This window comes from Schistocerca nitens, chromosome 2, assembly GCF_023898315.1.
Source record: "Schistocerca nitens isolate TAMUIC-IGC-003100 chromosome 2, iqSchNite1.1, whole genome shotgun sequence".
NCBI classification, from domain to species: domain Eukaryota; kingdom Metazoa; phylum Arthropoda; class Insecta; order Orthoptera; family Acrididae; genus Schistocerca; species Schistocerca nitens.
In genome coordinates, this window is record NC_064615.1 from 944,479,584 (window position 1) to 944,495,970 (window position 16,387).

At 43.6% G+C, this 16,387-nt stretch overlaps 1 protein-coding gene across 2 annotated transcripts in view; it reads left to right on the top strand.

Annotated features, from left to right (window-relative positions):
- LOC126237272 (serine/threonine-protein kinase 26) overlaps positions 1–16,387 on the top strand; it is a 649,741-nt gene that overhangs the window by 281,473 nt on the left and 351,881 nt on the right. The window contains exon 1 of one of the 2 annotated variants that reach the window (XM_049947202.1): positions 3,413–3,517. The exons of the other annotated variant lie outside the window; for it this stretch is intronic. The gene's annotated coding sequence lies outside the window, so the exon portion shown is untranslated. Of the gene's footprint in view, positions 1–3,412; positions 3,518–16,387 lie in introns of those variants that run through there. 2 annotated transcript variants of the gene reach the window in all.

Consider the following 16,387-nt stretch of genomic DNA (forward strand, 5'->3'; position numbering starts at 1 on the left):
AAGGTTCACGTAAAATCAGTATTAGGGATGGCAAATGCACGGCTTAGATTTGTTGGTATGGTTCTGGGGAAATACTGTATGGGTCTTCTGCAATAGAAATCGCACGAAAGACTTTATTGTGACCAATTCTAAAGCACAGTTCCAGAGCTTGGAGTCGTTGTTAAGTAGATGCGACAAAAGAAATGGAACATATTCGAAGACGCGCTGTTAGTATTGTAACAGGGTGGTGTAGCCCATACGAAAGGCAATAAAAATTCTGGAGGAACTTGAATGGAGATCCCTGGAAAAGTGACGACGTAGTTCTCGTGAAATCATGTTGGGTAAATTTAGAGAACACCTTTTTCAGGAAGACAGATGAGTTCTCTCATTCAATTTTACCAGTTGTAGTGACTTCAAGCGCAGGCTTTGCAGTTGTGTGAGTCAATGTCTTCAGTATAATCTTCCACCTGTTTGGAAATTTCCAAATGTATCTGTGTGCGCCTATCTGTCCTTTTTTCAGGGCAGACAGTTCCAAGGTACTGCAGTCAGAGGGCGTATGTCTCTGCCTGGGAAGCTCCGGATAAGCAAATACGTTGTACATCTTGCATTTTTTTAAAAATGAAGATGATTTTAAGTGTCAAATACCTTGTTTTCTGTATTATCCTTTGAGTGGAAACAAGCGAAGGGCAGTGAGTCCTGAGAGCTTCATTGTACAAACCTTTACAGGCCAAGATACTTACCAACAGCTTGCTGCAGAATTCTAGAACATATTCGCAGTTCGACTATAATAAATTTCCTACATACCAAAAAGCTTATGTCTACGAATCCGCACGGTTTTAGAAAGCATCGCTCGTGTGAAACTCAGCTTGCCCTTTTACCACTATGGATGAAAGGCAACAGGCAGATCCCATATTTTCAGATTTCCGAAAAGAATTTGACACGGTACGTCACTACAGACTGTCACGTAGGTACGAGCACACGGAATAGGTTCTCAGATATGTGAGTGGCTCGAAGACTTCTTAAGTTATTGAAACCAGTATGTTTGCCTCGACGGCGAGTATTCATTAGAGACGAGGGTATCCTCAGGAGTGCCCCAGGGCGGTGTGACAGGACAGCTATTATTTCCTATATACATAAACATGTGTGGAGTGCACATGGTTTTTTTTAGATTAGATAATTCCCTCCCTAGGCCCGACAAGACGCCTCCTGAGACGCGGCAAGGTAGGAGTAGGCAAAATGCAACAGGGAATAACAATATTAATGTGCTAATAGTAAACTGCAGGAGCGTCTATAGAAAGGTCCCAGAACTGCTCTCATTAATAAACGGTCACAACGCCCATATTGTACTAGGGACAGAAAGTTGGCTGAAACCAGACGTAAACAGTAATGAAACCCTAAACACAGATTGGAATGTATACCGCAGAGACAGGCTGGACAGTGAAGGGGGATGTGTGTTTATAGCGATAAGAACTGCAATAGTATCGAAGGAAATTGACGGAGATCGGAAATGTGAAATGATTTGGGTGAAGGTCACGGTTAAAGCAGGCTCAGACATGGTAATTGGATGTCTCTATAGGCCCCCTGGCTCAGCAGCTGTTGTGGCTGAGCACCTGAAGGATAATTTGGAAAATATTTCGAGTAGATTTCCCCACCATGTTATAGTTCTGGGTGGAGATTTTAATTTGCCGGATATAGACTGGGAGACTGAAACGTTCATAACGGGTGGCAGGGACAAAGAATCCAGTGAAATTTTTTTAAGTGCTTTATCTGAAAACTACCTTGAGCAGTTAAACAGAGAACTGACTCGTGGCGATAACATAGTAGACCTTCTGGTGACAAACAGACCCGAACTATTTGAAACAGTTAACGCAGAACAGGGAATCAGCGATCATAAAGCGGTTACGGCATCGATGACTTCAGCCGTAAATAGAAATATTAAAAAAGGTAGGAAGATTTTTCTGTTTAGGAAATGTGACAACAAGCAGATTACAGAGTACCTGACGGCTCAACACAAAAGTTTTGTCTCAAGTACAGATAGTGTTGAGGATCAGTGGACAAAGTTCAAAACCGTCGTACAATATGTGTTAGATGAGTATGTGCCAAGCAAGATCGTAAGAGATGGAAAAGAGCCACCGTGGTACAACAACCGAGTTAGAAAACTGCTGCGGAAGCAAAGAGAACTTCACAGCAAACAGCCAAAGCCTTGCAGACAAACAAAAATTACGCGAAGCGAAATGTAGTGTGAGGAGGGCTATGCGAGAGGCGTTCAATGAATTCGAAAGTAAAGTTCTATGTACTGACTTGGCAGAAAATCCTTAGAAATTTTGGTCTTATGTCAAAGTGGTAGGTGGGTCAAAACAAAATGTCAGACACTCTGTGACCAAAATGGTACTGAAACAGAGGATGACAGACCAAAGGCCGAAATACTAAATGTCTTTTTCCAAAGCTGTTTCACAGAGGAAGACTGCACTGTAGTTCCTTCTCTAGATTGTCGTACAGATGACAAAATGGTAGATATCGAAATAGACGACAGAGGGATAGAGAAACAATGAAAATCGCTCAAAAGAGGAAAGGCCGCTGGACCTGATGGGATAACAGTTCGATTTTACACAGAGTACGCGAAGGAACTTGCCCCCCTTCTTGCAGCTCATATATATATATATATATATATATATATATATATATATATATATATATATATATATATATATATATATATATATATATATATATTGCTTTTTTCCCTCCGTTTGCAAGTGGTACAGGAAAGGAAATGGAATAGTAGTGGTACAGGGTACCCACCGCCACGCACCATTCAACAGTTTCGAACAAAGGCTGTGCGACTGCTATGCTGCCTTGTTCGAATTTATTGCATAGTGATCGTGATAATGAAATCAGACACATTGAGGCAACTACAGAGGCATATCGATAGTCATTCTCTCTCGCTTAATACGGTCGTGGAATAGGACAAGGAGTCGCGAATATTAGCACGATGTATCCTTTGCCACGCACTCTTCAGTGACTTGCGAAGCATAGATGTAGAGCTCGCAGATTTTTTGAGTGCCTTATTTAATAGAGGCTTTCTGTTCATCTTTCGCGACAGACGGCGGCCGTCGCCCGAGGAGCGAGGCATTGACCTCCGTCGGCATTGTGTGCGTGTGTATGTACGGGTGGGTGGGTGTTTGCGTAAGGGCGAGCGGCGCGGCGCCGTCGCGTCCAGCCAGCATCACGGCGGCGCCGGCGTCCAGTTTTCAGGGTCGTGGGCGTGTCGGGGGGAGGACGTGTCTGCCACGTGCTGGTCCAGCGCGCAGGCGCCGGCGCCGGCGCCCGCCACCCCAATCAATACGGGGGCGCGAGAGACGTCCGCCGCGCCGCTCCGCCGTCTCGCTTGTTGCTAGCCGGTCGGGGGCGCGCCTAGTCGACGTCCGCCAGCGGCAGAGCCGGCAAGTAGCACGGGCGGTCGCGAGAGCCGCACGGGCACGTGTCCGCCAACAGCGCGCCTCTTGGGGCAGGTCCGCCGCGCTGCCAGCGGGCCCAGGTACCGCCGCCTAGCCTCGCTCACTTCTCGCCTCGCCTCCTGTTGACACTCGCATGCGCTTCTGCTGACCTTCGCCAGAATAGATCGGCGCCACCCCCTTTGGCTGGCGGTGCGACCAGCGCCCTTTTACTTTCCTCGTCAATAAGCATGCTCTCTGCTGGTCGCTCTGCTCGCCATTCACTTCCCTCGATCGTATATCGCTGTTTTTCCCCATCTGACGAGAGCGGCAGCGTCGTTTATTCCGATGCTTTACTGCGAGAGGATGGATCCCACTCCCTGGGGTTTGTTTCAAATTTGCCATATGTTAAACGCGATGGTTCAGGTGGTGCTTGATCTCACTCGATTGCGATGCGATTCTTGGCGGCTTAATTTAAATGTCATCTGCTGTTTGCCTCAGAATAAGATTCAGTCCAGACTGACCAGATTTCGCTGTACGTGACTACGACTACGACTGCTTCAATTCAGAAAATGATTTGTTGTTCACTGATTGCTGAGTCGATTCCAATGTCATTATTTGAACAGATAATGAGAATGCAGCCAACTGCAACGTGGCGGGTATTTCGATTCTCGTGACTCATCCTCTTCGATATTTCACCCAGTGTTGTCGATGAAGCAAACTAGCACCTGCTTCTTCGTTTCTACCCAATTTAACAACTTCGAACCTACGAGTACACCACCCCTGCAATTTTATTTTTTATTTACTTATTTTTTATGGTGTGGTGCTATGTACATCTTCCGATATCGGATTAATTCGCGTATTTTTTGGCTGGGTTTGTCTGTTTTCACGAACGTTTGCGTGTATGACAGTGGATGACGCCACATGGTTTAATTTCGCATTAAGTATTAGAGTGTAGTCTCCTACTACGTCTACATCCATTCTATGTAGCGAAGTGTACTCAGTGTACCAGTATCATACACAGTCTCCCCCCCCCCTGCCCCCCCCTACCTCCCGCCATTTATTTATACTACACGGGAACAAAGACTTCAGTACCCTTCTGTATTATTCCGAAACTCTGTCAAATTTGGGTCGCGTTCATATATGATGGAGGATGTAGTGTTTTCCGGGACCAGGCTTGGAAGATGGACTCTGGGAATTTTGAACTAATGCCGTACACGTTTCTTTTTGTCTCTCTCACTGAAATTTATTGAGCGTCTCTGTCGTGGCACTCTCGAGCTGGCTATAAGCAAATCCTGGGCGAATCGTCCAACTCTTCATTAATATCGCTCTCTCTCATGAACACATCTTGCTAGGAGTCTCACACTGGGGAACAGTACTGAAAAGTTGATCGAATAAGGCTTTGTAAGCGACTTCTTTCGCTTGTGAATTATATTTTCTTAGTATTCTTCCAATAAATCTGGGATTGATACTGCTTCAATTCAGAAAATGAGTTGTGGTTCACTGATTGCTGAGTCGATTCCAGTGTCATTGATCGACCAGAAATTGGGAATGCAGCCAACTGCAACGTTGCGGGTGTTTCGTTTCGCGAGACTCATCCTCTTCGTGCTGCCCAACGAAAATCTCTTCGATCAAAAGTTAAGTCATATCACATCTCTCAGATATTACTCAGTTCAGAACTGTCTAAATAGAATTATGGTTAACTCCCATATTTTTTTAGCATTATCTGTAAATATGCTTTTACAAGTCGTTGTCACGAATACGGTGTTTGAAAACAGCCGCTACTTTTATTTTGTTTAATCCGTAATAATGACTTAAGCCCGCTGGTCATCGTTGAAGTATACGGCTCTTCTCGTTCTGAAAGAGACGGAATCTGTTAAACAAGAAATTGAGCTGCGCTGAAGTCCAACATTGTTCTGCATCGAGGAATCTATAAGAAACCCCGGTTTGTTTCTTCACTTTCGGCAAACTAAGCAATAACGTGTCGCGAATTGACCTTATTTCTGATTTTAATCCCTATTTTTTTCAACGTTCCTTATAGATCTGTAACAGTTTCTCACAGTTCGTCATGGTGTCCATCACACGCGGCCGGCCATTCATTTTGCAGGGTTGTTTTGTTTCAGTAACCTATTCAGCTGACTGCATTTTGTTGCAACATATTATTCAAAACTTGCCGATCTCCCCCTTTAATCGTCTACTAGGCGGCGTGTGGATCTTTCGTACGATGGTGCAGTTCCATGCGATGTGAAGTCTCGGTGATACACAATCAAACGCAAAGTAAGTGCTGCTTCGATCGAACCGCCCTCAAGTTCAAGGATTCCGCCGTCAACGTCGGAGGTCGGGACAACTGTTATCGACCAAGCAGCCGGTACATTAAACTGCCCGATCTTTTCACGCCGGGGCTCCGCGATGTAGGCCTGAGTGTTATAAGGCGACCGTCCATGACGAGTGCCTCCATCGTTTTAATCCCAATCAAATCCATTAACGTGTGGCAAAACTGTCCGAAAACGGAAGCGTGAAAATTTCCTCAGTGCATACTGAGAACGATGTAACTGTCTTCTACCTATTTCTGTAGTCCTTCCATAGGATGGTAACAGTGTTGCATAAATTGAGGCGTACCGAGGAAAGCGTATTCATTACTGTCACTTATAAAATCGTTTTCTGTCGAAGTTAATGAAGGTAGTGATGTCCTCATCATCGATAAATTTGGTCTCGCGCGAAAGCTTTGGATTTTAATTTATTTTTGAAAATGAAACGTATACGACATTAACAAAACACCAAAATGTTTAAAAAACTGCTTTACGTTTTATTGACGACAAAAATGTCGATAACATCCATAGTCATTGAACACGTATAAATTTTCACAGAACTATAAGAAATTAAAAAAGTCTACGGTTTGAAAAATTTCTGTCTTCCCGACAAACTGAAATTATCACTGAAACCTTTCAGTCGACTAACTTACAACCAAATTTAGTTTTAGGACGTGGACAAATTCGCTGCACTAGCAAGTTTCTTGTCTCTTGCCTCTTTACTTTGCAGTGGTATTTGAATATCATGTATGTTCGATACACGATGCTTCGTATGCCACATGACGTTGCAAAATTGAGATACTCTGGCTGTCATCGTATGTCTGTTCGTTAATGAGGGCGGGGCGACTGGCTTTGCTTGTGTACTGTGCGTTGATCTGAAATGCACTATGCTTGCTATTCGGAGATTGGAAATGCCTTGGGTAGTCCTTTTTGTCGGCGTTACCTTCCCTTTCATTCTCTCCATTTTATCGACAAAACTTTCACCGGGAACTGTAACTTCAAGTGTAAAACCTCTTCAGGAAGCTAGGAATTAATTAAATTGTCTAAAAATAAATGAATGGATCGATGCAATGAAATCAGTGAAGATGTTACGACATGTAATGGTATCAGTGCAAACCGTTCAGATGGGCTGAACGTTCATGATAATTAATATACTTGGTGTTGTAGGAGGAATAGTAAATATTTAGGGATATAAAAAGGACCATTATTCGAAGCAAAAAAGTGTAGCAAACGTGAGCTCTAAAATGCAATGTTATGAGTTGTGAGCACTTCTTCCTCTTCGATACTGCAAATAAATCGCTTCTACTGCAAGCCGTCTGCTTTCCGTATTTTGAGATGTGGTAATATGGAACAAACGAAGAAAAAAGGCCAGTAAACATTTGCTTTAACGAGCATACTAAGGTAAGAACACTTGTTCGTCTTCGCTACTGTGAATCACATCTTTTCTGCTGAACAAGATCTCATAGCTCTTAAGGTATGCAATTTAGAGCCCACGTTTACTTGTCTTTTTTGCTTCTGATGCTCGTTCTTGTTACATCCCTGAATATTGACCACTCTTTCTGGGACATCCTATATAATGGCAACTGAAAAATTGTGCCATACCGAGACTCGAAACTGGATTTCCTTGTCATCGAGACCAGCCTCCAGGCGTGACTCAAACTGTGTGTGTCACTGATGTTCCGGCGTCGGTTTCGGAACATCGACCCCGTTCCCCCCCAGTGTTGCTGTTCCCATGTACTACGCGGGAGATCACTTGTATTCAAAAATTGTAGATGAAAATAGGGATAATGGAAGTTTGAGATGTTAGTAAAAATGAGGTAAAGTGATATCTGTCGTCCCTATTGAAAACTTTTCTTTACCCTGGCAAGATTTCTGGATAGTGCAATTCATGCAGTTTCTGTTCAGTATCTTTAACATGAACAGGATGGGTTCCGGTAATAAAAAACTTCAGAATAAAGTTTCTTTTCTAACCTATGTGGTTACGTTTCTCTTTCACGCAAGCAGACTTCTGGAATTTGAAAAAGAACTTGCGGAGTATACTTCTGGCTATCATTACGTCACCATATTACTTATAATACGTTTGCGAAACGTAGGCGTTTATACTGTTGATAGCTTTGCGAAGACGCTAGGACAGTGGACGATTTTGTTCGCAGATATTGTTTCCGTAGTTTTAGTACTTTCTGATTTGGAAGAGCAAGTGATCTCTTGTGTTACAAATATGTTCTGCCCTTGCCACCATTCGCTCATTACTAGTACTATTTCGATACTGTTTTACAGTAATAACATTCAGTAACAAGCCGTCCTTAAATTAGCCGATATAGTACCCAAGGTAGTTATATATTTTATCTGTAATTATTCTCTGGGACGAAACACTCGACGGCGTTGCAGGCGATGGAATAGTAAACTTCAGAGCCACGGGTTTATGCAGATTCTGAAGGACCAGCAAGATAAATAGCCTAGCGTAAATGAATATGTCCCAGAAGCTGTGCGACGTTCCTCCGCCAAAGCTGCTAAACTTCCACAGTAACTCAGCGTAAACGACATTAACGACCGGCCCTTTAATGTCACGGTCGCTTTGCTGATCGTTAACTGCTTCATTATGCCACTTAATTGTTTGACCTAATTAGTTAATTAATAAGTTCTTGATTAACGTTGGTGCCGTACCGCAACGAATAAACATCGTGCAAGATGTTTAGGGACGAGGCGTGCGTCACGACCCGAGAGAAGGTGTTTCGTATGGGGGTCTCTTTAGATACTGCTGGATCTTACGAAAGAATCTTGCGTTATTCAGAAACAAGGCGGTCGTTTTCGTGTGGATTACACTGCACTGTACAATTTGAAGACAGTGAGAAGGAAGGCAAGTTAGGGTTTAACGCCCTGTCGCGTCGGCGATGAGAGGTTATTAGATACTGCTGAAGTACGGACCACTGTATCGGCTGTGCCTTTTTCAGAGCAACCGTCCTGGCTGTATCGGCTGTGCCTTTTTCAGAGCAACCGTCCTGGCTGTATCGGCTGTGCCTTTTTCAGAACAACGTCCCGGCATTTGCTGGAGTGATTTAGCGGAACTTCGGAAATCCTAAGTCAGGTTCTCCGGACGGGGATTTCAACCGGCACCCTTCCGAATGCGAGTGCAGTATCTTACCATTGTGGTGCATCGCTCGGAGAAGAAATTGTGTGGAGAAAGTGTGTTGGAGGGAGGGAGAGCGAGTGGGAGAAGAAAGTGTGAAATGGATCAATAGAGACGAATCAGGTGCTCAGTTTCAGAAGGATGTAGGAAGGCAGGCCATTTACCTTTTTCGCTTATTAACGCTATAGACCAATTTGCAGGTTTATAAACCTATAAAGTGAGCATAAATCGTTACGAGAAGATGAAGATCGAAACTTCTGAATTTTCATGCTGTAGCTGAATATTGAAAATGTGAGGAGAGGAGACATAAAAGTGTTTCCGAAGTACTTTGTCGATATTTGACGTAATGTATTGCCACAAGTATTGAATTCTTCTGTTCAACAGTACCCTTTGCTATCGATTTGAAATGTCAGCACTGTCGCACTTTCCTCTGTATTCCCACCTGTTACATAAAATGCAGTTATACATTTTATCACCGAGGATTGTAACTATTATTCTACTCTGCTACCATTTATACTGGGAGAGATTTACAGCTTTAGATTTAACTTGATATTGCTAAATTCACTTGATTTGTTGCGTCTTTTCACATCTCCAGTGCCTCTTGTTGCAGCAAAATTATCTGATCAACTAGTTTATTGCCGTCAATACAGCTTATTAAATAAAATACATTCGGGTTTTGTTACAAAATTTTAACAGTACAGATATCTAGTGAAACCTAAACGTTTTAGATCTTATATTTCTGTTTCTTCTACAGCATTTCCTCACCACAATGATCTCACTTTATGCTTATGTTAAGGACACTTCTGTATGGTCATTTTTAAGTATTGACATCTCTTCGCCAACATGACTTCATTTAGCTGACGTACCACAGTCTTGTTAAAATATGAAACTGATTGCGTCATGCTATTTGCTAACTTCATATTAGAAACCGTGCACGTTACTCTTGTATCGTGACGTCTGGGTGTAGGCGAACAGTGAATTGTACATATTGGGTTCGTGAGGGAAAGTTTCTTATTGACCGATACGGCCTGCCACTTCGGCCACGCCCACTCCATAGGTCGCGCTCTGGATCACACATGCGAGCACTTCTCTGGCCACCTCTGCCTCAATCCACAGCTCGTTTCTGCTTGTTTCCTTTAGCAAACTACAGACTATCTATTGCCCGCAAGACAGTGAAAACCAAGCCGAAGTCATGCACAAGTATAATATTCCTCGTTCGTTTCCCCCCAAATCATTGTTTTAAAATCGCTGAAGGACGCATTTTATCACTTTTTCTGATAGCACCACATATGTTAGGCCTTTATTTATGCCAGTTCTCCAGTTTAACTACGTCAGTGTAATATTGTGAAATTGCTACCTACATAACTATTGTAACAGACGCAAGACAGTCGACCCACCACATTTTAGGACCTGCATGTCACTACAAATATGTTCAACGAAGTCGTAAGATACTGGCACGAATTATTTACAGAAGAGTGGAACAACTGATAGAAGCTGTCCTTGGAGAAGATCAGTTTCGGTTCCGGAGAAATATTGGAACACGCGAGGTAATACAGACCCTAGAACTCATCTTAGAAAGTGGTCGAAGAAAAGCACACTTACATTTATTGCATTTGTAGATTTTGAGAAAACTTTTGACAGTGTTGACTGGAATCCACTCTTTGAAATTTTGAAGGCAGTAGGAGTAAAATATTGGGAACGAAAAGTTACTTAAAACTTATAAAGAAATCAGAGTGCAATTACAAAGAGTCCAAGGGCTTTAAAGGGAAGTAATAGTTGAGAAGACAGTGAGACAGGATTGTAATCTATACAAAGTGTTATACAGTATGTTCCTTGATAAAACTGTGGAGGAGACCAAGGAACATTTGGAAAGGGAATGGTGCGTAAACAGCTATAATGTCCTTATTGTATCAGCTGAAGTGGCACTACGTCAGCCATAACGGAATCGCAGGACAGAAATTTGGAAATTTGTGGTGAGTTCGTGTGGGACCAAACAGCTGAGGTCATCGGTCTCTGGGCTTACACACTACTTAATCTAACTTAAACTAACTTACGTTAAGGGCAACACACACACAACCATGCCTGAGGGAGGACTCGAACCTCCGACGGGGGGAGTCGCGCGAACCGTGGCAAGGCGAGTTGACCACGCGGCTACCCCACGCAGCTAGCAGGACAGAAAAGGAGTAAAAGATTATGTGGATGCCCTATGAGTTTCATGTAGAACAGAGATCTCTGAATACGTCAAGAGACTCGAAAGATTGCCGTATTTCTGCACAGTCTGTTCTACTTTTTTTCTGGCTGTGGGTTTCCATCAAGTATCCATCAGATTTTGTCTGTAGTTATGTGATCCGTCAACATTTAATGTGACAATGTGCGTATAGTTGGTGCTTGTTGTTTGCTGTCATGAGTGATCGACGACTGCATGTTGCGGTTTGTGGCCTGCATTTTTTAATTCATTGGCAGTTCTGATCGCAGCCTCGACCTTCTCATTCGCCGCGCACTTCGAAGATGATGATGTGAAGCTGTTGCAGATTCATAATATCCATTAACAGTTACAGCGGGTGAGCTCCCAACTATTGTGGGTAGATAATAGTACTCGATAGCACCTTAATGGCAAGCTATAGTTGCAGTGATTCGTTTTTATGATGGCGTTAGTGTTGGTGACTTGTGTTTTTACAGCAAAAACGTTTTGGTAATCGCATAGTGTTGTTTTTGTAATTCCGAGTCATTAATTTCGGACCAGTGTGCGTTTCGAGACCGACTTTTCGCCATTGAGTCGTTGTTGTGTGCCACATTAACTAGCATTGGTTTTACCTTCACCTCTCGCGCGTGCAAGATTTTACGGTCGTTACGTTTTGGCGATCAGCGCGAATTACACGAATTGTGCTTTGTTCTTTTGTGGATGATCACCTTAATAAACAGAGATTAAAAGTGCGATGAAAACTGCGTCATACATGCGAGATATAGATAAAAGAAAATGATGGTTCGTCGGTTGTTTGAAATTCTAAATTTGTTCGCAGCGCCCTCTGCTTGTAGTTAACAGAGGCCATTATCAGTGTAGTGTGATTTACATATTATGAGATAAATTTCTGTTAATCTTACACAGAACGAGATGGTGCAGTGGTCAAATAACTGGACTCGCCTTCGGGAGGACGGCGATTCGAATCCCCGACATTCCATCCAGATTTAGGTCTTCTGTGGCACTCTAAACTGATTAAGACAAATTTCGGAATGTTTCCTTTGGGAAGAACACGTCGTATTTCCCTCCCTGACCTTCCCCTGATTCGTCCTTCTGCTTTCTCTAGCGGCAGCGTCGTCCAAGGATTGTTAAATAGTAACTTTTCCCTTTCTTATGTTAAAATCAGTAAGTTAGTAACTAAGTACCAAGTGAGGTGTTCGATGATTTAGCCATTGGATTCGCATACGGGAGAATGACGAGTAAAGCCGTTTTTTTTTCCAACAGACGGATACTCCTGATCATCCCACCGATCTATACGCTTCCTTCCGTGTATCGGTGCTAACCGACAGTTTTAAACGTTTCCTATATTTCGATGTAGCAAAATAATTCGTTCTTAAGGCAATAGTGCTCTTCCGCTCTTTCATCTGTTTACTCAGTGTGATAGCAACTCGCAAGAATGAAAGAAAAACGTTGATGGATATCGTCACTTGGAGTTGTCCGATGATGTCCCATACGTGCTCGATTGGGAACAGATTCGATAATCGAGAAGGTCGAGGCAACATGTCGACACTCTGTAGAGCATGTTGGGTTACAACATTGGTATGCGGACGAGAGTTATCCTGTTGGAAAACCCCAGACCATAACTGCAGGTGTAGGTCAGTGTGTCTAGCATGCAGACATATTGATTACAGGCTCAACTGGCGTTCTTCTAACCAACACACGGTCATCACTGGCACAGAGGCAGAACCAGCTTCCATCAGAAAACACAACCGATCTCCACAGTGCCCTCAATGAGCTCTCGCTTGACATCACTGAAGTTGCAAACGGCGGTGGTTTGGTGCCAAGGCAGTGAACGCTACCGGGCGTCTGGCTCAGAGTTGTCCTTGAAGTAACCGATTTGTAACAGTTCATTGTGGTATCAACTGATGCTCGAATAGTTGCTGCAGACGCAGTTGGATGCGCCATAGCCATACGTCGAACACTAAGGGCTTCCTTCTCGGTAGTCTCAGCCGGCCGAAGTGGCCAGCGGTTCTAGGCGCCTCAGTCTGGAACCGCGCGACCGCTACGGTCGCAGGTTCGAATCCTGCCTCGGGCATGGTTATGTGTGATGTCCTTAGGTTAGTTAGGTTTAAGTAGTTCTAAGTTCTAGGGGAATTATGACCTCAGATATTGAGTCCCATAGTGGTCAGAGCCATTTGAACCATTTCTCGGTAGTGCCACGTGTCCGTCCGGAGCCCTGTTCTCTCGCGACTGTACATTCCTTTGATTAGCGCTGCTAGCAATCATGAACAATGGCGACTTTCCTGCCAAGTCTTTCTGTAATATCGTGGAAGGAATATCCAGCATCTCGTAATCTATTACATGACTTCGATCAAACTGAGTGAGGTGTCGATAATGGCGTCTTTGTCGCCTTAAAGGCATTCTTGACTCATCACGTGCAGTTGAAAGCTAAATAACGCTCACAACCGTTAGAGCAAACCTGATTTGCATCCTAATAGTGACACTATTAGCGCCACTGTTGCGCAACGGGTGCCACATTTGAATAGACAGCATCTTTCAGATGTAGAAACACGGCTACCAACTGTAGTTCATCTCGCACAAATCCTTCTTGGTGTTTGGATTTTTTTTTCTCCAGTCAGTGTATTCTTCTGTTTACTGACCTGTATTAAATTACTGTCTTGTTCCTCAGATCTATCGTACTTTTTGTTTTTATTTCCGTGTATGGATTTGCTTCTCAACAGTTTGTTTTATTAACGTTTTTTAGTCTTTGTGCTCTGTGCGCAGTGAAAACTAATATATTCCTTCTTTAAGTAGACTTTCCATCAAAATAACACCTATATCCTACATTTCCTAGTGATGAACAACCAGCACATAAAAAACGACGACTTCTTTTAGAAAAAGAGATAGGATAGCATAAGGATAGGGATGAAAACTGACCCTGTCCTATCAAAGCACCGACTCCGCCATTCCTCGTATTCGATTTAGGGAAACCTTGAGCAGTTTACATCTGGATCAGGATGGTCAAACAGGCTTTTGTGTTCCCCGCAAATTCCAAACACGAAACCAGCGCCTTGACTTCTATACCACCTTGCTCCATCGATTTGGCGGTACATTCGTGGCAAACGGGAACAGCGTGCTTTACCAAACGTTTTTAAGCACTTTTCTATATTTGCCTGTGTATATGAAGTGTGATCAGTATGGAAATTATTTTATAACGGTGCTTTTATTTATTGTACTACAGTTGTAGACAAATGCACTCAAGTGGTTTTTGGTTTTGGCGTGATCCAGTGTTAACGCCAGTTTGCGACATTTTGAAATAACTGGATATTTATGATAATAACCAATCATCGAAAGCGTGGAGATGCGTTGCATATGAAACACTGGCATTTAATATGACATAAGTTGAATATTTTCGAACGGACCAGTGGTTCTGAAAGTGGCTTACATGCTAGGTATCAATATTTTCAGTACATTATCTCGTATATGTTAATCGAAAATGATATTGATGAAATTTATCCAGAAAAATTTAACCGTTGTATGTAATATATCAACACAGCAGTATCGGTCTGGCTTATAAACAGAGCATATGAGCGGGTCGTAACGTACTTGTTAAACAGTCGACGTTTCCTTCGAGAGTGAACAGGATGAGCAAACACGAACATCCACCGAACAGCGACAAACTGTGAGCTCGGGTTGGGTTAAAGCCCTGTTGGATTGTAAAGAACGTAACAGTACCTGTACGTACGTTAGTTTCTAGTTTCCTGTCACCTTTATTGACTTGGAAGTATGTGGAAAATTGTCGAGTGGGTTCCCCATGGCAACGCACTGACCTTGAATGTGCGTTAGGCTGCTCTCCCAGAATGTAATAGTTCATTCTCTTCTTTACGGTATAGAAGCGATGGCACTGTGTACATGGGGAAGGTCCTTGTGAAAAACATATTGAAGCAACTTTCCATAGATGCTAATATGAACGAAGCAACGAGTACCGCAAAGACTGTTCTTGTTGAGTGAAATGCGTCACAGATTGCGAGTTACGCCTCGTTAGTCAGCAGATACGGAGCTTCGTTAGGTTCTGACCATAGGAGTAGGTGCGAAAAGGCAGCTTGGATAGTCTACGATTCTCTGCTGGCATTTAATACTTGTCGCATCTCTCTCCACCAGACTTCCACAGCATTAAGCATTTGCATTTTTGTTTTTGGGGCTGATGGCTACAAATGAATCTTTTGATAAGCACGCGTTGTAGTAGTTTTTTCGGCACTCAGTTAATTCGACTTCATAGTTCGAAATTATCAAATTATCTAGTATCGACGAGGTGAAAATTATCTGTAGCGCTCTCTCTCTCTCTCTCTCTCTCTCTCTCTCTCTCCCTCCCTCCCCTCCCTCCCTCCCCCTCTACCCTCTCTCCACCCTCTCTTCTCCTCCTCCTTATTTTTTTCCCGTTGTACTTGGAATTTCCACTTTAAGTGTGGCGTCGGTTAGGTTTCAAACCATTGTCTACTACCGAGAGCCCTGTAGCGGATATAACTTCGGACATCAAAGGGAAAAGTCAGTGTTTGCACGTACACACTGATGCTGTATTACTGTAAGGTGCATAGAGCAATTTTTAAAGCACGGTAAAATAAACCTCAACCCTTGGTGAGTAGTACAGGTATATATTGTTTCGATAAGCGCGCGTCAGTCTGTCTTTTCTACTACTGCGGCTGTGACGCACACCGGCCAAGGACGACAGGCATTCTTCCCGCCGTGGCTTTGTTCGCCTGCTGCCGGCCTTTCGCAAGCCGCGACATTTTGGCGTGTCTCATATTCTCTGGAGGCCCGCCAGGCCTCCAGGGGTCATCCAAACGCGCGCCAGTGGACCAGCCTCGTGGCCCATCAATAACTTACGGCGTCTCGACGTCGCCATGCAGGGTGCTGCTATTGTCAGGAAGCTAGTCGGTTTTGTGCTTTGTGGGCTGCAGTGTAATTGCGACAGCAGCAATGAAGCGATGACTGAAATGACCTTTATGCCAGAGATGTTCAAATTCCGTCTTCGAGAATTGTGTGCTTCCTGTCGTGACGTGATGTAAATTAGCGCCTCCATGTGCTCTTGGGGTCTTTGTGCACGTAGTTTGGATCAGAGTCCAAAAAGGTGTGTGGCGAACAAATTGCTGATCAACAGGCGTTTTTGATGTGATATTCATCGTCCTTCAAAGAACACTTGCATTTCCCTCGTCACTTGTGGCTTGGCATTGTCCTGTTGAGATACGGCATGCCGGCCAGTGTGGCCGAGCGCTTCTAGGCACTTCAGTCTGGAACCGCGCGACCGCTATGATCGCAGGTTCGAATCCTGCCTCGGGCATTGATGTGTGTGATGTCCTTA